The following is a 25339-nucleotide window of genomic DNA, read 5'->3' as shown; positions in this document are numbered from 1 at the left end:
CTAATATTAGGCTGAGTCAGGATATGCTATGGTTCAGTGATGAAGCTGCAAATTGTTCAGGTACGTGAACAGGAGGAGAGAGACCACAGGCCAGGAGCATGAAGCAGCAGGTTTGACAGCCTGGGGAAACCACTGGGTAGCAGTTTATAATGACGGGGGAGTGCTCCCAATGTCTGAGGTATCACTTCCAACACAAAGACCCTTCCCTGTGTACAGCCTTGAGTACATCCTAAACTCAGTCACAGCACTCAGCATCGCCAGGCACTGGTTTAGCACCCACCCTGTCACTGCCAATAATTAACTTCCTTTTCCACTGCAAGAGCACACCACATCGGTGAGCATCATTGACACAGTCAGGTGGCAGCAAATGTCCTGTTTCTGGTGTTCATGGTGAAGTGTAGGACATGGAGAATAAGCTGCCTAGTAGGTTAAATGTGTCATCTGGGAAAATGACATGGATGTAAAAATTCAGTGATACAGGGCATCGCAAGCCCATCTGTTCTTTGTGCAGTTCAGACTGTTTTTTTCTCATGGCTTTCAGCAGGTTCCTCGGGTTTTCTGAGCATCAGGTTCCTGGTCTGTAAAATGAGCCTCACAGGCTTTTGTCATGTCCTGCATAGGAGAGCATTAAAGATTGATTCATTCTTGTTTGAAAATTGCTGTGAAGATGAAAACTGCCATATAAATTCTGCCTATTGTTCCAGTGGCCTCCTGATTTCAAAGGCTGCTGGGGTTAAAATGGTAGGAGACTGATTTAAGTGGAAATCAAGATGTGCTGTGCCTGATGTGGGAGCCAGACAGACCATGTTCACCAGCAGCAGCCTGAGTGAGAGTGATGCTCAGAGAGATGATACAAAAAGCTCTTCAATACCATAAAGGCACACATAAAAAAGTCTCATTACTGCCTCTTGCACTCTCTAGCCACCATTTCTACAACTCTATTGGGCTTTGGCAGCAGCGAGAAACATGTTAATGAAACAGAGCAGTATCTGGACCATCTGGGAAGGATATTGTGTCAGGTTGTATGATGAGATATACAGACATCCTTTGGAGGGTGCCAAGGGTGAGACAATAATACGCATGCTTATAATAAAAGCCCTGCCTTTGCAAGCAGATAGCAAAGCACCAGAGGGGCAAAGAGGTGGAGAGAGAAGCTCATGCTGTGACGGGCAGCGGCTCTGCCAGAGCACAGGGAAGGAGCTGGCAAATGCTCCATCGGTGCCTTGCACAAAACCCATCCAGGTAAGAGGAATGGAGCAGCAATGTGACTGACTCCAGGCTGCTAGCCTGAGCTGGAGCCAGCACACAAACCATCCTCCTGCACCCAGAGGACGGTGCAGCTGCTTGCCACTGCCAATGGGAAACCTGGTGCAGGAGAGGCTCCAGAAACTTTAGCTCAAATTTTCTCTTTAATAACCAGTGTGATTAAGTTAAGAGGGCTAATCAATAGCCCTGAAAATGCATTGTTAATTACAAAACAGCATCAACTCACTGAAGCCCAGATATGTTGGGCACTCGGTTGGATGAAGAGCCCCTGTATCAGCTACCTGAGCCAGCTGCCAGCCTGGGCACTGCAGGCAGCACCAAAAGGGCCTGGGGAGGGGAAGGCCACGCGTGCTGTGCTCACCTCCCTCACCTTTATGAGGGGGAGAGGAAACCCTGTGAAGTGCTGGGCAACAACCCCACTTATGGAGCATGCTCTAACTTGGTCTTACAGTGTTATTACCAACCCTTCTCTGCGTCATGGCTGTGTCTGTTGGGGAAACCTCTGACAAAACCCAGGGCCCACTGGAATCCATGTAGAAGCACATGAAAAAATGCCATCTGAGGGGTGAGAAGCTGCAAACGGTGCAGTATGCTGATTTATTCTGACTATAGTTTTGCGTCCAGGCTGCTGTGCCATGACACACACATGGGAGCAGCTTTGTGGTGGACACAGGTCTTGTAACCTACCGAGGTTTGGCCATGTTCCCTGCAACCATCCTTACCCTCCACACAGTGAGGGGACTAAGTAATTAATGAAGACATTGCCCTTTTACCATGCCTTTCATTCATTATGAGTATGAATGAGCAAAGCCTCCCGACCCCGCTGTGAGGTAAGAGTGATGGCTTTCCCCATTTTATGGCTGGATAAGCAAAGGCCTGTGGAGATGAAAGGCTGGCTGTTCCCAGCCCGGCATGAGTGGGCCCGGGGAGAGGCAGAGGCAGGGAAGTCTTTCCTTTCCTCTCACTGCAGCTCACCTGCGTAGCCTCTCCTGGATGACGTGTTCTCCCAGGAATGAGCTTAGCAGCTCTGAGATGCCTGCCTGTTACCCTGGAGGGACAAAACCATGCCTCCTACCACCAGCAGCAAAGGGAACACGCGCTGGGACAATAAAGCAGCACATATAGCTGGGAAGATGGTGCAATAAAAGACAACCTATTTTAAGTAGTATTTCCAAGCACTCCTGCGTGCACTCCCACCCTGCCCCTGGCTGGTAACTCTTTGAAAAGCCTCAGGTGACCCGCAGGCACATTGTTCAGAACTGTTTCTGGATGAGGACTGGTGCCCAGAGAGACCACAAGGCTTGGGGATAACTGAAGCGAACAGTACTTAAATGAGTAGGCCAAGCTTGTTATCGTCTGAAAAAAAGTGGGAGATGATCAGGAGATGATCAGGGTCAAGACATTGGAGTGACTGTTCATAGCTGAGCTGTCTTATTAGATCATTAGCTCCAATTTTTGGCCCAGATGTTGTAGCAGATAAAATATGACATAAATTTTCCATAGAAAAGCTGCCTTTGGGCACTCCAGTGTCCGTCGTCAGCAGCGCACGCAGTCATTTAATGTTCCCTCTGGGCTTCCAGGGTAAGCGTGGCCTTTATGTAACATACCTACGCACATGCACATATGTGCAGGAGGGTTTGGGAACAGTGTCACTGAATTCTGTGTGGGAAATCAGCCTACCTGAGTGCTGTGTTGAATTTCTTCGCAGTTGTGTTGCTGCTCATCTGGCACAGCTGTGGCCCTCCCTGGCAGACTGACTGCGTGTGCCTGCTGCAGCAGTTTCGTGAAAAAAAAAAAGCCTTTCTGCTGGCACTGCTGCATTCTGCAGCCCTCTCCTCCCCTGAGAGGCTTTGGATGATACAATACTTACCACAGTTTCACTTGTTACTGCTTTTTCATACAGCAAGATAAATGATCATGAAGACTCACTTTGCCTTCCTCTGAGCACAGCCTCCTCCATGTATAGTGAAGATAAATATTCAGGCAAGTCAGTCATCTCAAAAAACATCTAGGCAAGAGTTCACATTATTTTAAAAACTCCCTGCCTGACACTGTAGTAGCAATTGCCACAGAAAAGCCTATAAACAAAATAAACAAATGTAATACCATGGAGAATTGGGAGAAGAAAGCAATAGTGCTGCTTGCTATTCTGCAACTGCTTCAAAATCCAAAACAAACCAACCAAAATTGTTGTCCTAGTTATCTTTTCATCCTTTTCCCTAGGCCTTTTCCATAAGGTACTTAGTGGAAATGAAAGCAATAGTCTTATATAGATAAATCCATAGAATTGAAAAGAGACTGATCTCTTTTCTCTAGGTGCTCGAATGCTACACCAGTCTATATGATATTTGAAAACCATGTGGGAAGGAGATCATTCTCTCTCAAATTCAATAGGCTTTTAGAATCACATTTATTCACTTCTATAGAGTTTTTCCATATGGGATTTCAGGGCCTTTTATACAAGAAGGTGCCCCCTTTTCTCCTCTCCTTCCTTTGTGCTTGTTCTTTCACCAGCACAAAGCTGAAGTGAACAATGCTATACGCATTGCTATATATCCCACAACATCCAGGACTCCGAAGAACAAAGAATAAATAGTTGTCGGAGGGGATAAAGATAGAAAGTTCAGCGCAATGGGTAGCTGGGGCTCCACGGAAAGTTCTGGTGCTGGTGGAACAAGGTTCATTTTGAGAGCCAAAGAAAATGTGCCCTGAAAACTAGTTCTGATGTGGGCTGGCTATAAAATCTGGACTGAGTCACCATGCCTCTCTGAGCTGCATTTTCTACAGCTGTAAAACGGGGTTTTGGCCCAAAAGCCTGGGTAACGGTTTTATAAGGCATTATAAAGGGCTGTAAGGAAGATAAACAAATAACTTTGCTTTTTTCATGTGGGAGGGCAGGAGCAAAGACAGAAGGGAAAGAAGCAAATACACTGAGTGGGAGTGTGAGGACACGAGTTGGGACAATTTATTAATTTGGTTTCCATCTTGTTCTGGTAAACAACTTACAGCTGGGTAAGCTCTCTGTGTGATCAGTCCCTGTCTGATGAGGGCTGCCCTGGCCCCTGCCACCACCTTGCTATCCCCCCTACCCCTGGTGTCTGGAGTGACCATGCCTCCATGCCCTGCTGCAGCTGCATCCCCCCTGCCATCCCTCAGTCCCAAAAAGGGGTTCAGGAAACAAATCTCCTTCCCCAGCAGTTTGGTACAGACGGGAAACTGCTTTTCTCTCCAGCTTAGATGTCCCTCTGGAGACCTTGGCATGAGGCACGAGGCCACTGGCAGGACCTGGGAGAAGAGGGAGTAGGAGCAGGGCTGTCCGAGCCCCTGGTGAAGCAGAACCAGTCCTGCCTCCATCCCCTTCTTGCTGATCTCTGTGAAACCATGCTCTTCCCTGCTGCTATAATCACTGATTACATGCCATTTGTCTGTTGTATTAAAGCTGCTTGCTTAATTAATATCATTTTAAAGGGCGGTCTTGGCATGAGGGAGACAAGCTGTTTTGAACTCCAGTAAACACATTCATTGTGTGATCATCATGAGCGGCTCCTGCAGCCTTTCCACGGCAGGCAGGCAGCAAGCAACGTGAGCTAATGAACTGTGTTTTAACCACCTGATGCTGGCCCGGGCTTTAATCTATCAGGCTTAAGGGCTGCATGGAGGAGGGGAGGCAGAGAGCTTCGGCACACCCCAGCACCACTGAAACTGTTCATCAGCCCGCTCTGCAGTCTACTGCAGAGTTTGCTTTATTAAAGCTCCCTGCTGCCTGCACACGTTCACTGGCACAGACATCGGGAGACAAGCAAACACTTACCCGAGTGCAGAGTACTCGCTGCTGCATTGCAGGGTTTGCTGGCACAAAGCAATGGGGGTAGGTGATCACAGGTAGAGGCGTGGGTCCTGCTGCCTGCCTGCAGCTGCAAGCTCGGTGATTTTTGTAACACGGGATTTGAAGAGGGCTGGGGACAAAACATGCCCATTTTGGGCTCTCTTTCTAGCTCCTCTATGTCTGGATATCCAGCACCATTTGTAACTAGTATTGAGAAGGGTCTATGCTGCTGCTCAGTGTGGTTTTTTATTCAGTTATTCTCTAAAACTAAAAATTAATTTCCTTTGAGATTCTCAATGGGGTAAGCATAATTTTATTTATTATTGTTATAAATGTACTTCACTTCTATCAAGAGATCCTCTGTAAGGGGGAGGATGCTGTTGTGCCGTGGCAGCATTCAAAGTAAATTCAGTCCCCTACCAAGGAGCCTGCAGTCTGAATATTAGGGGCTTTCTGGTTTTCCTATAGTTTGTCACTATAGAAGTCACTTTCTTTTAGCGAATGTAAGGTGATGATGAATTTAATTCTTTTTTTTTTTTTTTTTATCCTCTCAATAATCCTGTTTGTAGGGTCATGCTTTTTTTTTTTTTTTTTTTTTTTTTGGTGTATGTGTGCCAGCACAGAAATATTTGATGATACAAATCGTTTACTGAGGTTTAATACCAAATAGCTGGTCTGTTTTATAATGTCTGTAACCACACTGGATATGTTGTTTTCAACAGATCAACAGACAGTTTTTCTGGAAGAAAGCTGATATTTGCTTAAGAATTTTTAGACACTTCTAATCAACTGCTGTAAATAGGCAAGTGGAAATTTAATGATAACAATTTTATTCTTTGTGAGCAGCTGATTCAGAATTTCTTATGTACCTGAGGAATATAGGGGGAAATATTTCAGCTTTTTTTTTTTTTTTTTTTTTTTTTTTTTTTTTTTTTTTAAATGGAACAAGAATGGCTCAGATTTCTTCTCCCTAGTTGTTTCCTTCTGATACAATACTGCAGCCTCTGCCTTAGTCAGCTTATGTCTAATTGCAGAGTATTTAGCAAAAGGATTCATGTGCAAGTTTTAGATTTGAAGTTAACCACCTATTATACTCAGCTTTGTTAACAGATGTCAGCTGAACAGCAGCTAATTCTAACTGGGAAAAATTCATGTTGAGGACTGTATGAAGGTGGGCTCGCATCAGGATGATTCAAGATCTTCAGTTTGAGAGTGTTTAAGCAAAATAAAATATTCCAGGCTTCCTTTCATCAAAAAGCCAGGATGTTTCAGCGCAAGCATGACATCTGCGGATGCTCTGGTTACTGACAGCCTCCTGGGACCAGCCAGCCAGCAGGGTTGGGTATTGTGGGAATTAAAGCTCAGTGTTCGTATTGCAGCTTAATTGTCGAGTGCACACATTGTCTGAGGGAAAAACACGATTTACCTAAAATGAGCGATTGGGGCTCAATTTCTGAAGCTGTTGAAGATCTCCCAAATCCAACAGACATTGGTGGGAACCCTGGGTACAAGATACTTCTGAAAACAAATTCTCATTCTCATCTTCAAAAGATGAATATTGCAAAAGAGAAGCTGAAGATGATTTCATTTTCACTTTAACTGTCCACGTTCCAATTTTCATAATAAAATATTTTACTATCTTTAAGGAGCTTTAAGGGTTAATTCAAGGTAATATAGTCTTAGGAGTCCTTCAAGGAAGACGTTGGGAAGTGACACAGTTGTTATGCAGTTAAATTGTTCAAAAATGACCACTTTCTCATCATTCAAATCCTACTTTAATTCACTTCCTCCAGTGACCCTTTCAGTGTTAATCCACTACACAGAAGTGTCGCAGTTTTAATTAAAAAGGAAATCTCTATCTCGCTAAGCTTAGTCTGCCATCTGATCATGCAGTATGGTTTATGAATAGTATTATCTGTCTAATTTACATCATAAAACCATTACTTAAGCAAGGCAGAACACATTGGTAGCACTCAGTAAATAATTCTGCTCTAACCAAAATAAGCAATGTTTTAAGCAAAAGTACTGTAAGAAGAGAGATGCGAGCACATCATACACAGTGCTGCACACAGGGAGTGGTACAGGGATGCAGAAAGCTCAGTGGGATACCTCATTAAAATGAAATCTCTAAATTGAGTTTGGAACAGCTTCTGAAAATATATGTTCCAGCTCAACCACAAGATATGGATTTGAGGCAGGATTTACTGGATTAAATTATTTGGCTTCCGGTATAATGAAGGCTAGTGGTCCCTACTGACCTTTAAAATTTATGATCTTAACTACTGGCAATGGTTATGTCCCAGGTCACTTGGAACTCCATAAATCAAATAGTGTGGAGCGTTGCAGAGCTACAGACTGTCCTGAGGGTCTGCACAGGGCAAATATTCACACTGTATGGGCCAACAACCCCAAATCCTGCACCAGCAGTCAACAGGATCTGCATGAGCCTTGGATTGGGACTCTGGTGCAAATCTCCACTTAGTTGTTCTTATGTTCAGGTCAAGAAGCTAAAGTGGCTGTTTCAGGACACTACCAGGATGAAGAAAAGAAGTTATTAAAAAAAAAAAAAAAAAGGAGAGAGAAGAAGAAGAAGAAAAAAGGTTTGCTGTTTAGATCCCAACCATACTGACACATCAAGGTAGCAAATGTGATTTGGGAGTCACTGAGCGAGAACAGAGCCCTAATGGGAGCACAACAACTTTTTTCCCATTACTGTCAGGTTTTTAAAACATTGTGGGAGGAAAGCAGTGGGGGAAGGATGAGGAGAGAGAAACTGGATCTTGTGTTTCTTGTTAGAAGAACAAGAAGGCAGGCACAAGATCTGTGTCACTCTGTAACCTACTCTGTAAGCTCTTTACCTCAGAGGAAGGTGAACCCCACCTGGCAGAAATTAAATGTTAATGCATCCAATCATGTCCAAAAGTACATAAAGCTCAAGGGACATCTTATGATACCTTTTGAAAAGATCTAGTTTAATTCATTTGCATATCCTGATACCCAATCCTGCAGATTAGCATCAGTGGGTTAATGCACTGCTACCACTAGGCTCCCTTGAGGTTATCAGAAAACTATATGTAACAAACTGTAGGCACTGAATTGAAGCATCTGGTCAGGGAAAGCCAGATCGAACTACATCGTCTTAATTGTGACCCAGTTTGGGATGCATCAGAGTGGCAGCAACCCCAGGTAAGAAGAAACAGTAAATTGATTTTGGTGAGAACCTCATCAATCTCCAATCACTGTGACACATGGATCATTAATCTCATTAAAAAGTTCAACCTCATGGCAGAAGTAATAGCACACTGAAAGTGTGTAAATCAGATATGCTTTCACAAATTTTAACGGGTCTGGCTGGCATCCCTAAGGAGAACTCCATTTCTCAATTGGGCAAACTCTCTGCTGACTCTAGCTGAATTTCAGTCATTTACTCTGCATCAGATACTGTCTTTTAGGCAGTAAAAAAAACTTCTGGAAAACTATCCAGAAGGTATCTGTTCTGCTATTGAGCCATGCTTATAATACTCAAGTTAGGGAAGGAAGAGCTGAATCAATGGGCATGATAAATCACCTCCTAATGTTGTGGTCTTTTTGACAACAGACCTCTCTGCTGTCTGAGCTCTTTAGGTGAGGTGATGGGTAAAGATGCTGGGAAACACAGCTGGGAGTACACAGCCAGGAGTACACAGCCAACCCTGGTTTTCTGTGTTTCTGTGAGTCCTGAGGAATACAGAAGAGTGTATTCTTTTGGAGGACAAACAGCAAAGAAAGTCAGTTGTTCACGTTTGTATTTTAACTGTGGCAGAACCTATCTTATTACTGAGTTTAGGGTTTTCTTGTCTTGAAGAGAGATTTTGGTATAAAAAGGATGAGTTGTGAGGGGTCTTGTGCTAAATTTTTTGGCAGGGAAATTGCTCAATGTCCCTTGGACTATTTCTCATCAGTACATCTGTTCAGTGTGTGGCCAAATCACAGAGAGATGCAATCCTGCAGGATGGGATGAGCTGATTTAATGGCTAACTGCCACTGGAGGGGGAGGTACCAATCTCCCCTGCCTTCTTGCCTTTCCAGCTGTGCATGTCTGCCATTTACCATGTCCGCTCTGGCACTTGTCAGATCCACCTGTGATCTGCATCCACTTGCTAAGCCAAGGGAAACCTAACACAGCAAAAATAAAATTGATGGTTTTCTCCTGGCTTAAGGAGCTGCATGAGCTCAGATGAGACCAATGAATGAATGTCCAAACTTGCACAGGAAAGAGAGGGAAGTGAGTGGTGAGGAATGGAAATGCAATAAAGAAAGAGATGTGAGGAGGTAGCCAGGCTGCGAGACCACCACTTGTCAGCAATGCATAGCTCGGATAGCTCACGTGTTTGTGGAACCAGAGCATATGAGGCTGAAATGCCATCTGTATACAGATAATACACAGATCAATAACTCATTTCCATTGCTTCCAGTCAGTACAGAGTCCTGATTTTCCTTTATCAAGATATGCAAACCAGGGAGGCTTAAATCTGGACAATTTGTCATTAGTCAATCAAAGCACCAGCCTTGGCTGTGACATGCCCGATTGGCTCCTCTCTCATTTCATGAAGTAGAGAAGTGAATCTGGGGTGTTTCTGAGTACCTATTTGTAGAGTTGTAGGAGCAGTTGCCAAAACTGCTTACATACAGAGTACATTTGGAAAAATTGTCCTTGTTCCTCTCAGACCTCGTGAACGTCATCCAGGCTCTGAGTGCATCCAAACAGTCTGTATGTAGTCAGATCTGCTCCTTGGCCCTGATCTCCTGGTCACCTGCACTGCAACCATGTCAGCCCAGCTCCTATCTGAAGCAAGCTGCATATTTTCTTCCCTGAAGAAACCTGGATGTATCTGGGAGAGCTGTTCCCTCAAGGCCTGCACTCCACAGACACTACCCACACAGTTCCCCAAGAGCATTCTCCAGCGCCCATGGTACTCATGCACACAGGTACATGGGCACAAATGTCGCTTGGCTGTGCTCACAAGTCTCCTAGCTGGCACGGAAATTGCAAGTTTTAGGAACTCTAAAGCCATACTCTCCTAAAAGTTCGTCAGGTGCAAAAAGGAATTCAGGACTCCCAGGGTGCCCACATGCCTTGAACTGGCTGAGGCCCGGGCCTGTGCTGCAGGGAGTGTTGCAGGAGGCAGAGAGGAGGATGTGTGATTTAGGAATTCTTCAGCAGAGATGGGCAGATCAGGGACAGGGACAAAAGAGACTCATCTCACCCCATGCTTTGTGTTACACACACACACAGGAGCAGCCTTTTCCACCAGCAGCCTCCCATCCTTGTTTGCCAACAGCAACACCCAGGCCCCAAGAGCACTTCCATGTAGCAACGTGTTATGTCACAGCTTGGCTGGCAGCTAAGAGCCAGGCACATAATTGGGGCAACAGTAGTGCACAAACACCATCTGGCCAAAATTGGCTCTAACAGGCATCTGTGTGTAGCCATCCATAGCCCTAGTTTGAGCTGGCCTTGTCTGCCAGCCCAGAGGGTGAGGTTTTCTGTGGTGGGGCTCTGACGCTGTGTGGAAGTGATGGCAGCAGAAGCAGGCAGCATGTTTTTGGAACAACAGCTGAACAGCCTCTGCAGACATTTACTGGGCTTGGTCACCTTCTGAGGAAGTGTAGTTCTCTGCTGTGCACAGGGCAAGTCTATCTTGACCCCAGTGCTGGTGGGGCACAGGGATGCTCAGCCCCAATCACTGACAGCAGTGGAAACTGTGAGGATGCCAGGTTTGCTCTGCTGCAATGTGGTCACAGCTCACACATTCCCGAGGGACACAGGCCAAATTGTCTAAGTCAGCCAGGACACCAGGATTTGCTCCAGGTGTGAGCTGCAAAGACAGTGTCAACAGGCTTTCTGTATCCTCTCTAACAGGACTGCAGTGCATAAGGGGATGTTCAAGTACTGTACGTAGATCCAAGGCTTAGCAACGGGAGCAGGGAAGCATACCAGATCATTACTTCCTCGGTTGTTGAGTTAAATGTGCAATACCTAATGTTAATATTAACCTATATACTGAATGGTTTGGAAAGTACCTGTTTGTACTGAGCTCTCCCAACAGAAACATTTCAGCTGCACAGTTCTTGGCACAGAACTTATTATTCTGAAACTTGCTTTCCCAATTAGCTGGAAAGAGCCTGATTGTTTTCACCCTTTAGATCACTTTTTAACTCCTGTAATAGCTTTATCTGAGACAGATTGATGCGTAGAGATTTCTTTAACAATGCCACAATTATGGGCTGATTATACTTCCTGAGTGAATTAAACTTTTCACGTAATTGGGCATAAATTTAGGGAGAGCCTTTATAGACCCCATGAGCAATTCAGCTAGATTGCCTCTGCTGACTGCTACAACTTGCATCTGTCACATGAGGGTACTTGATGGAGATGTGTACCTTATTAAACGTAAATATGTATATGTAAACTTAGACCGCTGAAAGGCCTGAGAGTGCTTACAGCCCAGCATGGACCCAAGGTCTCTGTCATATGGTTTCAGCTGCTCATGAGCTCAGCACAACCACCCAATAGCAAGCCAGTATATCATCAGATATGTCTGCTTGATCCCTTCCTAATTAAAGGGTAGCTTATGTGATCCCAAGCTATTGCCAGCAACATGGACAGAAATTGCATAGCTCACAGGTGCAGCATGACTAAGCCTGTGCTCAGACTGGTGCTTTCACCTAGATATTGTTTTTATCTGTAGCTTGTCGAATACCTGCCCTGCCTTCAGAGGGTACACAGCATGGAGTTAAAGAGGTTCAGGAAAATATGGTCTGTGAGGAAAGACTGAGAAAGTTTGGGTTGTTTTGCTTAAAGTCTGCTGAGGGAGAAGGCATAACTGTTTCTAAACATATAAAAGGTTGCTGCAGAGAGGAAGGAATAACATTTACCTGTGCACAATGGACAGGACAAGTAGTAAGGTGCTGGAATTGCTGTAGGGTAGATCAAGGGGAAAACTTTCTATCAGTAAGGAGGTGAAGGATGAAAAACAGTTATCAGGAAGGCACAGCATTTCCACCACATGGCCAAATGGCTGTTGGACATGTTGTAGGCAGGGGCAGGGCATCAGCACAGAACAAGCAGGCAGAAATGTGTTCAGTCCAAAGAGAGAAGAGCCTCAGTGCCTCAGAGCCTCAGACCCCAGGTCACCACAAGCAACAGTGGAGAGTTTCACATCCCTTTGCCCCCTCCATGAATGGGGCTGCATAAATATCTTACGTGGGTATAACTCAGATTCATTCTTTAAGCACAATCATTACATTGCAGAGCTGAGGGAAGAACGAAGGTAATTTAATTCTTAGTTATCTGCTCTACCCACCTGACCACAAATACCACTGTTCTCCCGAAACATGAAATTAAAGCCAGACTAATAATGGTTTCTCGCCACAGCACTTTTTGACATGGAGGTGATAGTGGTGGCTGCCCCAAGTCCTAGGGGACTGTGGGAAACCTTGATTAGGAGTGTGGATTTAGATTAATTTGGATTAGGTGTGGATTTTTCTGGGTGGAAGTGATTTGGTGGGGCTAGAAATGTATTCTTAGTGTCCTCCCTGGGACGCCACTGTGAGCAATATATGATCTCTGCACCATCATTTTTCTAGCAGGTCATATTTTCACGATGTCAAGCATGCTGCTGTCTTTTCTGTAATAAAGCTCACCTAATCAAAACAAGTCAGAGCTTATCTAAGCCCCTAGCCGGAGATATCTCTGTGGTGGCTACAGAGCCGGGTTTCCTAGCAACCTAAAAGGCATTAGACAGGGCTTTGTCGACATATATCTGTTACACACAAACCCCCCCGTTTGAATAATGTTATGAGTGTGACATAAACCGACAAAAGCCAGGAAATGCAGAGCTGGGGCTGATTTTCTATCCTTACCACTCATCAAAGAAAAAAAAAAAAAAAGGCACAGTCATGTGAGAGATGAGCAGACCAAACCAACATTTATATTTCCTGGTTTTTGTCCCAGATGAGATGCCATTTAAATGAGGTGCTTGGTATTAATTTTCTCTGTTTAAGACAGGCTTAATGCTCACGGTAGGTAGCATGTTGGCAGTGCTGTTAGCTTCCCCATGATCTCCCCTCTTCCTTGGAGGGGCCAGCTTGCAGGAAGAAAGGCATCGTAGCCCTTCTGTGATCTTTGGTTTCTCCATGGTGAAACCAGCTTTCAGATCCTTGCCTTTGGAGGCAAAGGCTGGGAGCAGGGTGGTAAAGATGCTCCATCACTATGAGCTCAGGGAGGAGCTGGTGAGGACGAGCTGGTTAAAAACACTACTAATGCTACTAATACGCACACTCTCCAAACAACTTTATAAATAGGAAGATGCCTCTTATTGTTTTCAAAGAATTCTTTGTACAAGAACGCAGGATGGATCTTGTTATCAAGCATTAGGAAAACAAAAGATCAGGAGAAAAAAAGAATATATATATTTTTTCGCAGACCAAAAATATACTGAAGACTGATGAACAGTCTGAAAAGTGGCACTTCAGCAATGTCTTTTATTTCTTCACTTGAAGCAAGATGAGTGTTCAAAATCTCACAGCTTGTGGAGAGCTTGTGGAGGACACTGAAAGGGGAAGGGATGGAAGAACTACTGCTGTTGCTGATTGCCACTTTGAATTCTTGGGGAAGAAGTCCTCTGGAAGTGAATGGGAGCTGATCACTTCTCCATCATCTTCTAGAGTCATCCTACAGAACTTAACAGAAAATGATTCTTTTGCTGCAGACTGTTATGAACTAGCTAAAAAGTGAAGGAAGAAAAAAAGATGTGTTAATTTTCACAAGCCTACTTATCAGATGGGGTAAACTAACTTAATCTACTTGACTTGTATGCGGCTCTTTGAATGTGTACCAACTCAGACTCTAACTGTGTAGCTTTTTGTATGTGTATTTGCAGGGCTTTACTTGTCTTATCTCTGGGTCTTTCACACAAAAACAAGGGCCCATTTTTACATTTGCTTGGAGGCCTGATACAAAGGTTTTATCTACATGTAAATTTTTCCAGCCTGGTTGTGAAACCTCTGAAGTGGCTTGTAGAGAAAGCTCTGGTGAAACCTAGCTATAGCTGAGTACTCTGGTGTTGTAAGGGAAAATCCTCTGAATTGCTGTCAGTGGGTGAGCCACTGGGCTTTCATCCCATCCATTCTTCACTGTAATCTTCATTACCATAAGAGCTGATGCTCCTCACTCATGGATGCCATACTGTCTGAACTCCAAGGGGCGCTTGGAATAAAGGCACTTACACAGCCTCTCTGCTGACAACAGTCAGGGTTTCTTTAGCAAGCATATCATGAATATATACGCTAAATGCATCACAATGGAAAGGAATTACTATGCACAAGGCTCTGAAAGAAAGAAGCAGAAGGAGGTTCTTGCACTTTCTACCAACATCATCTCTGCTGTCCATCCACTTGTTCCCTGTTTTGCCTTCCTACTGGCGTAGCTCCTATTATGTGTGTGAGGACAAGACAATGGGAGCCCACTACATGCTGGCAAATGTGTGCATTGTTCTGCGGGCTCCCTGTGGAAATCCCTGCATTTGCATGACCCCTTTTCCAAAGTATGTTTTGTGAAGAGGGAGAGAGTAAGAGGAAAACGGATGATGTCTCACAGCTGTACGCAGATTAGTGGTATGTTTATGCCCATACATCAAGGTGGATAAAATAGCCATATTTTTCCCCTAAGTGCTTATTTGTAATGCATGCATGAACTAACTTAATGAGCTTAAAATATTTAGCAAATGCTGAGACGAATGGAGAGTATGGGCAGGGGGTATAAAACTAGCAGAGATAATTGAATATACTTAGCCATCACATAAACTTTACATAGCCATATCACATTCTCTACAGATAACACAGCTAGGACAATATGGCTAGAGTTTTAAAATACCTAGGCATTTCTGTTATAAGATAGTTATCAATTATTGTGAACATTAATATTAAGCACTTTTTATTTCAGTTAAAATACATGCCTCTTCTTTATTAAATATTAAATAATGCATTATAAAATGTTGTAAAATAGTGAGCATTTTTAGTTGTCATTTTTCAGGACTCAGCTGAGCAGGAAAGGTCTCTCTTGGATCCGAAGTTTGCCTTGGGATCACAGGTTGCCAAAGGAAGGTGGTTCAAAACACAGAAGACACAAGTCCCTCGGATTTGACAGTTTGAAATGCTAAATAAAAGCAAAGTGACTGGCTGCTTTAACAAGAGTGCATATGACCTGTAAAACTGGTAAAGTCCTTCAGCACTTGAGAAAACCCTACTAGGTCAAATCATAAGTTTCCAGCTTCATTCAAACTGAACCTTACTCTGTACCACTGCCCTTGTTCTGGCTAGGACAGAACCCACAGTCTGCAGCAACCCATCCATCTCTGCTCACACCTAATGAGCTATTTAATTAGAGCAGCAGAGGGGAAACTCTGCTGTTTGGTTTCCCTTTCCCTCAGGTGCCTGACAGTGCTCTAGGAAGGACTTCAGTTCATCACAAAGCTCTCAGAGCCACTGAACCTTAGTGGTGACCCACAGCAGGTTCAAGGTGAAGGTATTCCCTGCTGGGGCCTTTCTGAGATAACTGACCTTGTCACCACCATGAAGCTCTGCCCCAGGTCACACCTCTCGCACCTCAGCCAATTACCTTAGCTGAAGCTGGGGACTAACGCCTGGTTGTTTAATTTGGAAGAGCAATTTGAAGGTCACCAGGAAGGTAATACAGTCCTGGTGACTGAACATGTGGATAAGGGCACCACAAAAACATAATCTACTTTGTTGAGGATACGATAAACCAGGTTTATGAGTGTGGTTGGCAAGCAGTAGTTCTGAGTGTTACTCCATCAAATAATCCAGACAGCAGAGCAACTATATATCCCTCTGCTCTGCTAATATGGTTTTAATCTAAGGATTAGGTCATTTTCATATTTGTAGGGTTTTCTAAACAGAATTAGAGGTAACTTCTATTTATTTCCTATCTGATTTCCTGAATTATTTATTTTTTATTTATGAAATAATATTTATTTCTGTAATCAGGCAAAGGTAATCTAAGTGGAAGATCTCTCATATTCCAAAGGACAAAACCTCAGTCAAACAATACAATGCAGACATTTGGCTGTCCGGGGCCACTCTCTACTAAGGTTTCCCTTGACGTGCCCTCTTTTTCCACCTGGAATAAGATGTCCAGAAATCCAAGATGTCTAACCGCTGTTTGCAGACAGACACAGAGCAGTTTCACTGAGCACATGCAGATAGCTGAGGTGTCCCTCACGTGAGACATACTTGCATGAGTCCCAGGTGGCCTGTGGATGTGCAGTAAATTTGCTGTAGAGGTCTACCCAGCCCAGATATCACGGCACCAGGAAGTTTGCGTCTCTTCTCAGGAGTCCTGCCCAACACTTGCATGCCCCTTTCTGACAGAGGCTGCTGGGCTCACAGCTTTGGGCCAGGCCATGTTGTGAGGGGGAGGGAAGGAAGTGGTTGTGTTTTTCGAGCGTGATTGACGTGATCCAGAGGAAGCTTCTGTGCATGGAGGCTGCAGATTCATTGTGCTGCCAGTCTGCGGCCTCAGGCAGGCCTGTTTTTATAGCTCCTGGGATCTGGTTGCTGTGTCAAAGCAGCTATGGGGTTTACACAGTTCAGCTGCTAGGGAGAGGGACACCCTTCTGGCTGAGGAATATCCTGTCTGTGCATATTTTTGCCATCAGGTGTGAAGTGATTCAGTGCTGAATTCTCACAGGTACTCTGGGAACTCCACATCCTTCTTGAAAACAAAGGGCCCAGGGAGAAATGTCACTCGTGCTGCACCACTGCGGGCGTGGGAGAGGGTGATGGCGGATCAGGTGGCAAGGGCCAGAGAGCCTGTCACAGGTCAAATGGAAAATCATTTAAAGAATGCTTGGTCTCCTTTTCTCTTGTTTCTCTAGAGAGAAAGTTTTCTCTCTATATTTCCTCCTGTTACTCTTCAGAGTTCTGTTTCATTTGTTTACCACTTGCATTTTACAAAACACCATCTGAAGGGACTTGGAGGCTCTATGTCAACAAAGGTCATAAGCATACACCTGACTGCAAGTGTAAAAGGTCAGATGGTTCTTGTGCTTAAGGACAGAAGCATCTGTCTGGTGTGAGGGAGCCACTAGCCAAGGCACTGCAACTGCCCAGTTTGTCAGCTTCGCCTCCTCTTCTCTCCCTGGCACTGGGGTGTTCACACCACAGCCCAAGGAAAGGTTTCTAATTACATAGAGACTTCTCTGGGGATGGTAAAGGTCCAGAGAGCATGTTTGGGCAGGGTTCAGCACCATGAAGCCCCAGGACTGACAAAGACCTTCAGGCTCTGCTTTTATCCCAGATAATGACTGTGTCCTCTTTCTCTGTCCCCCTCATTGAATCTCTCCTTTCTTTTTTTTGTTCTGAGAACAAAACAAAACAAAACAAAAAAAGCCACCACCACTACCACAACAACAAAAAAACAACTTGCAATATGAGGACTGATGAGCTTAGTTTTCTCTAACCCAGAAAGGCAAGTATGAATGCCAATGAAGAGGGTACCAGCGAGGTCTTTTCCAGAATAGTGTGAGGTCTGTTCATCCCACACTACAGAGGGATTGACTCCAAAAGAAACAAATGCAGAGCCCTTCTGGGGGTTGGACAAACTACGTGACAAGAGATGAGAATGTGACTTCCTACCTGGCAATGTGAAAGGGTAAGAATGAACTCTTGCTGTCTTTAGATATGGATTCACCACAATTTTAAACCAATCAATACCCAAGCTGTTAGCGCTATTTATTTATTTATTTGTTTGTTTATTTATTTTTGACCTTTCTCTTCCTGTGCTCCATATTTTTCCTTGGGCCAATGTTTGGATAACTGTGGGATCAGGCAGGGATATTTTCTGAGTTAATTTTCAGCAAGGTGAGCTTTACAGACTGGCTGACCATCAGGTCAGCAGCAACACAAGCACTAGCGGTAACACTGGTCAGCAGCAGCACTGGTGCATCACGGAGGAGGCAGTGTGACCATGATATCATGGGCAGATATGCAGGATGGGCCCATGCCACCGGGTGGAGGCAGGTGAGGGAATGCCTGCTTGGCAGCAGCTTGCACATAGGATCAACTTAAGCTAAGCAGGAAACCAGAACTGAGAGGTTAACATTGTTGAGGGAGAACTATTTAAGCTACGGTACAAGGCTGGCACAAGAACAGATGGACATATGGCTATGAATAAAATTAGGCTGGAAATTAAAAGGCTTCTAGCCACGAGAGGAGTGGGTTTCCAAAATAGCTTTCCAATGGGAGTAGGGGGGTTCAAAAGAAGTCAAATAAGTGTGAGATTGAGCTTAAGGAGGTTTACATGAGACAGTTGCTGCAATAGGAAGAAACCTGGGCTGAAGACCTAGGAGATGTATTTCCATTCAACCTCCCTTGTTTGCTTTCATTTTGACTTTCTCTTTTACACTTCTTTCCCTTTCTCTCTCTCTCTCTTTTTTTTTTTTTTTTTTTTTCCTGTTTCTTTTTTTCTGCTCTGATGACAGGCTGGTAAATCCTCACTGTGCATTTTCTCTCTTGCCATTACATCCATTTGGCAGAACAGGGCAAGGGCAAATCCTGCTCTGGTACATTTGAATGGGGCTATTGAAGGGTGCAAGCAGCAGCAGCGGGGCTGACCCCTCAGGGCAGAGGAGCAGAGGCTACAGGAGGACACAGCTTTTCCCCTCGCTGCTGTGCCACTGACAAACTCATGCCTTAGCAGGCTGCTTGCCGGCAATGCACCTGGCTTCTGTTCAGGGAAACCTATGATGCAATAGGGAAGGGTGTTGTGAGGTTAAATTCACTGAGATAAGGAGGTGTCATGGAATGTCCAAATGTCTGCGTAATACCCTGGTGTTGGTGCCAGCTGGGAGTACCCATTACTTTTGGAGTCCAGTCCTCTGGTGCTCAGTTGGGCTGCTCTGAGGCAGTACAGCACAGTGGCATGTTTCCTCTGCAGTACCACCAGCATTGTCAGTGTCTGATTTGAACCTGTACCAGACATACAGCTTGCAGAGAACAGGTTTGAATGTATAGCTAATACAAAGAAGGGCTATTTGGCAGGGGGTGCAATGCTTCCTGGCATTGGCTGCTTCATTTGCACTGGTGCCCACTTGCAGTGACTGTATTTTACAGCTTGCAGAAGAACTGCTAGGGTCTCACAATATGCTGTTCCTTGAGAAGAAAGCGTATCTTTCAAGAAGTTGGTCAGTTAACAAGAAAACAAGTATTTTAGATGCTAGACAGACTGAATCATTTTTTTCTTCTATTGCAGTATAGCAGCAGATGTTTAGGTCACTGGCAAACACCTGAAAAGTTGCCACAGCTCTATTAGTTGGCATTAGTGCCTTCGTTTCACTGAGAGAAAAGTATTGCTTTTCACAGTTCAGCCTGTGATTCCACAACAACCTCTGCCATTATCTCAGCCAGTTGCCATGGTCATGCTCTCCCTCCCACCTTTGCCATGGGGCCCTACCTCCTTCCTCAGACCACTCCAGTGCTAACCAGCTGTGGTGCCCAGCCTTCTCAGCATGCTGAACTGCCACAAAACTATTCACTGTTGGTCTGTTGTTGTTCTTGTTTATTTGTTTTGGTTTTTGGCCAGGCCAAAGAGGAGCATGTCCAAATGCTGTCCAGAGAGCAGCTATGCCCAAGGAACCACCCATTAGATTGGTTCAGGCTACTGAGGAACAACAGCATCCATGCACTGCTCACAGGTTGTGTGGAACAGATTTAATGAGTCCTGTGGCTTACTTCAGCTTTGGGATGATCCTGCTGGAGCTTTCCTTAATTGCCACACTGATGAAGTTTAACTCCTTCTGGTAAAACCTGTCTATTAGACATGCCATGTACCTACAAACTCACCCGTGTAAAAACAGTATAAACAGCTGCGTGAAGGGGTATTAGAAACACTTATGTTTCCCCTTCTTGACCAGTATTCTCTGGGTTTTCTCTTTTTGGAAAAATAAGACTTTAAGATAAAAGCAGAATGCAAAGTGGAAACTTCCAAAGCATCTGTCACTTGTGTTTGTGCAAATTAAAATGCCTTGTCTAGCAGAAGCCCAAGGCCTTTCTTTCTTCTCTGTAGATTTAAATTCAACAACCAGCACTGCAGCATGGGGTGTGTGCTGCTGTCCTGCCCACTCCAAGGCAGCGCATGCCTCAGCCATCCCACAGAACCTAACAACAGTTTGGGTACCCTCTCACCATCAAGTACCAGGTGAAGTGGCTGCCAGCTGGAAGTGCAGCACAGGCAGGAGGATGTGACCAGACATCCCTTGGGCACCATGGTCCCTCTGCTCTGAATGGCTAGTGAGTATTCAGAGCCCTTACAGGCTGTTCCCTCCCAACATCCCCTCAAAAAAAAAAAAAAAAAAAAGGTTTTGGACAAGGTTGACAAGGTTTATTCTTAAACAAAAACATTTTATTTGCATCAAATGCACACAGAATCTTGCTTGTCTGATTATTATAGAAATACACAACAACACAACACCCAGGCCATTTTCAGAGCTTCATGCTGACTTCTTCTTTGGGTTGCTCCTGCAGCATTGCTCATTGCTGTTTGGGCAGACTTTGGTGTTTTCCCCCTCTCACTCAGACATATACACATGCACACACATACATATTGAATCTGCATGAGTTTGGGCCAGAGAATGCCTCAGCTCTTCCCATCATCAGGCCTGGAGGCTTGGCTCTCTGCATTGGATGGCTGTTTGTGCTGTTATCAGGTGTTTCACTCTACAAAGTGTCTTAACTGATCCTGAAGGAAATGTTCTTAGTGCTTTAATCAGATCTATGATTTTGGGTAAGATGCATTAATGCCTTCTGGTATTATTAGTTCTCTTGCAGCAACGGTAAAGTATCAGATCTTAGAGAAACACTTATCAGCTGTGATGTACTTCTCATAAAAACCTGAGCCTATAAATAATGAAGTTCTTTCCTTTCTGGAACCTCTTTGATTATAATAATCCAGAGGTGTCATTACTACCTGCAGGATGTATCCATACACACACAAAAAAATTGCATGTTGCTAAAACATCCTCAATAGTTGGAAAGATCATGTAATAAAAGAGGAAGAAAATGTCCAGCATGGTGGAAATCATCTGCTTTACATTAATCATGGTTGAACAAACCACCTGAGGAGTGGAAGGAGCTCGAAAAGTCAGCAGGGCCCCTATTCTGGGTGATATTGTCTACTGATCTGCACAGAAATGTGCACATTTATATTGCCTACATGTGGAAAGGCATGCCAGCTTAAGAAAAAAAATTAGCTGCTACTCAATCAGGTTAGATTTGATGAATCCCTGCCCAGAAGCTAACCTAATATGCGTGTGCTAGACACCCTGACGTGACGCCCAGGCCACAGAACAGTCTGTAATAGTTGGACTTTTTTGTTGCAGGCTGCATTTACTGAGGCAGATTAAATAATATGAGACAGAAGAGTGTGGGGAAGAATTCAGCAAATGTTTGCAACTCAGTGAGCCAATCCAGGTGCAGCTATAGGTATGTTTGTCTGCAGTCCTTGCTGCTGCTGCATCCTGCCACCACACTGACAGATATTCTGCCTCTGCAGGCTTCCCCGCACCTGCTGGGGTCTTTTTCCCAGATGTGGTCAATGCTGCCTTGCAACCCGACCATCCCACTGCTCTCCTGTTCATACAGCATCATGGCATAGCACCTTTCCATCCACCAGCCTAGGGGCTTTTTGTATGGGGATAGTGTTTCAGTTTGAATCACGTGGGCTCCAAATGAGCTGTGGATCTATGAATGGTTTTCTGTAGTCTCCTGCCTTGTTGGGTTGTAGTTTCACAAGCATGATTTTATTAGAAAGGCCTGCGGTGGAGATTGCCTTCCCACTCTTCCCTGTTTACATGAGATTGCTTGTGTGTGCAGGAGAGAACAGTTTTTCTTCTGCATTCCCAGTATCAGATACTTATAGATGCAGAAAGACCACTGTGCTCTAATTTTGCAATGCCTCTGAAGGAGAGAAGGTAGGGTAACAGCAGTTCACTGGCACTCAAAAATGCTGGCATCATTTCTTCCCTCAATACAGATACATGGGATAATTCATTTTATTTCTGCTTATCTCAAGTGACTCCTTAAAACAGGGGTAATGACATTTAGATACACAGGAACACGGCAGGTCCAGGCTGACTGCTGCAGCAATGGCATCACCATCATGTCTTTCAGCTCCCTAGCAAGGCAGAAGATTTCAGCCTGGGTTTTCACCCAAGTACGGTCCAAGCAGCTCACGAGAGCTCAAGAAGCTCGTGGTTTGCCCTGCTAGCTGTGCCAGCTGCCGATGGGCTGCACACACCCAGCAGTGGTGTGGCTGGGGCAGGGGCTCACTGGCGTGCCCCACTGTTTCTGTGGGGTGTGGGCAGCCTGGAGAGCAGCACAGCCCTGAGCCTCCGGGTGCTCCTCGCCAGAGGCCTGTGAAACCCCTTGTTAAAACTGTGTATTCTGAGTTATCCCCTTCTCCGAGGAGAGAGGAGTGTTTTCAGGAGGTAGGAGGTGCTGCAATGAACTGGTGACTGTCACCCAGTATTTCCTCTGGCCAGTCCCCCCCCCCCAGGCATTTAGGAGGACAAGGCAAGAAGCACCAACACAGAAGGTATTTATTTATCTGAAGGTGGTAATCTGCCACCAAGAAAAGCACATTCCTGGTGCCCTGTGGTGAGATGTTACATGGATCATGATTTATATTGCCCCCAAAACTCTTCAGTTTTGTGCTTATTCCATACTGTTAATGCATTAAAACACTCAGTCTACCTTTGAATCTACACTTCGATTCAACTCTCCACTTCGATAATGGGCTGTAGCAATGAGTTTTGCTGTTTTTGTTTTAATTTGGAAAGCTTTATATTACCAACCTTTTCATTTAGTGAATATCCCCGGAATCTCTGACAAATTGCTTTATCTTTTCTACAGTTCTTATTACCAGTTTTACCCATGTGCTGTAGGAATTTCCCAGTATTATGTTTTCTTCTGGAGCCTCACTGTTGAAATGTACTATGGTAAAACTTATATATAAAAAAATCATATTTTCCCTCTCATGGTGAATGCTTGCTCAAAATGGAAGAAAAACCTTTTTTCACTTAAAATTTCATGTTTTCCTTTAGTGTAGCTTCTTTGCTTCTTCTCCAGCCAATCTGTGCCTGGTACAGGCACATACAAATGCATACAAAGTAACTGCTATTCCTTTTGACTAGGGTGATGCCATGTTTTGGCAACTAAGTAGCAGTGAAGATTCAAATGATGGAAATAACTAATTTTGATTGATTCACATAGTTCTATAATCCTACATTATGAAACTTTTCAGAGAAGGAAGACATTTTGGACATATTCGTCTAACCTGTTTGATCTTCTATCTTGCCCTAACTGATGACTTTTTTAGTGCTATATTTAGTTTCCAGTTCAAATATATGCTCACACACTACAGCATTGAATCAGTTCCTTAAAGAGAAGACATGTTTTCAGAGCTGGAGTTAAGTCAACGTGACTCGAAGTGCTTGAATGTACACAGCATCTGGCTTTCATCTGGGTTTGCTTCTCACACACACTCTCAGAGGTTTCTAGCCTGTTCACTCCCATAGATCAGGTATTTTCAGCAGCTGCTTGGAAAACAGGGTAACTCTAGATGGGCTACAGCAGATTCAAGGTTTAGATCCAAAGACTTCAGTCTGCTTGCCTACTAAAGACAAAAGAGCAGGGATGACTTTGTTCAACAGTAGCTATATATACGTTTTATTCTTTGCCCATAGTCACCCAGTTCTTTCAGAAACCACAAAACCAGGAATTTCTGATGTGAAAAGCTGTGTTATGTCCGCTAGGTCTCTTCTGTGACAACAGCAGGGAAGAAATGAGGAAAATTTGACACTTGCATGGGTGTTTCAGGTACTGGTTACCACATCTACTTCAAACTTAAGTAAGCACAGATTTATTTTTTTATTTTTTTTTTATCTGCTGCAGAGGCTGACTTTGAATGTCCTTGAAGTCTGGTGTTATACATCCTGGCAAGCAAGTAGAGAAATGAGACAGATGCATCAATTTAGTCATATAGGGAGGTTTCTAGTAAACTTCTGCACAACGGGGTAGTGACAGTGTACTTAGTAAAGCCACACGCTTTTTAAAAATAGTGCTATTGATTTTGTTAGTGTGTGTATCAAATGTTAGCACATTCATTAAAACAGCAGCCTTCCAAACACTGCTGCAGAACAACCAGCAGGCCTGGAGTCAATATCCATCTGAATATTGGCTCGCTTTCAAAGGGTAACTTAAAATTAGGGCATTGACTTTTCATGTTGTGGAGGAAAGATCTTAGAGGGAGCATTTATCAAACAGAATTAGGCAATATTTATCAAATACAGCTAGGCTGCAGATCCTGTTTGAGCAGGCAAAGATGTGTGCTTACAGCCATGTATAGCACTAGCAAAACAACATGATGTATGTTTATATGTATATATCAATGTCTAGGTTAAGAGTCTAGTATGTATATATATATGAGAATAAAGAGGAGGACATTTATCTAAGGGAAGTTTCAGTTCTGAACTCTTGTGTGGGTACACTGAAACATCGCTCAGTAGGTAAGCAATGTATTAAAATGATTAAATAAATACTGTGTCTATGCCTTTGTCTTTATCATATGATTTTTGTACAGTGCTGTGAGCAAAGCAATGCATTAGAACCAATAGGACCATTGGTGGCAGTAGGTTTACAACAACAAAATACAGTCCATTGTGTCTGTTGAAAAAGCACTAAGATAACACAGCAAACTTTTTTTTTATCCTCTCCTTCTAAGGATGATAGGTAAGGGAAGAAGAGTGGAGGTCATTCCACTTCTTATAGTTTTACTATGAATTTTTGACTTACCTGCTGTTTCTTTTTCCCTTTGGTCTCTGTTCATGCTGCTCTTCGTAGTTTCTTGGCCCTTGAGAAATCTTTCAAGGCTCTCCAGAATGGGTTCAGTTCACCTCTGCATTCTTAATGTAAACCCACGAGGATGATTTATGTCTCTGGAGAAAAAATGATCCCACTGTCAGGGCGTTTCTTGTTCCCTCAACTAAGCTGATTAGTTTTATCCAATATCTGTGGGTTTTGTTTGTTTGTTTTTGGCAGGGCTTCTTTTAACCCAGATAGGGGCACCAATCCCGTTCAACCCATTGCTCCCCCTGCGAGGGTACAGGACTGGGGAAAGAGGAGGTGGAG

Source organism: Aythya marila, assembly GCF_965140915.1.
Source record: "Aythya marila genome assembly, chromosome: 5".
Lineage (NCBI taxonomy): Eukaryota > Metazoa > Chordata > Aves > Anseriformes > Anatidae > Aythya > Aythya marila.
The sequence above is the reverse complement of the archived record's forward strand: the minus strand, read 5'-3'. Positions refer to the sequence as shown.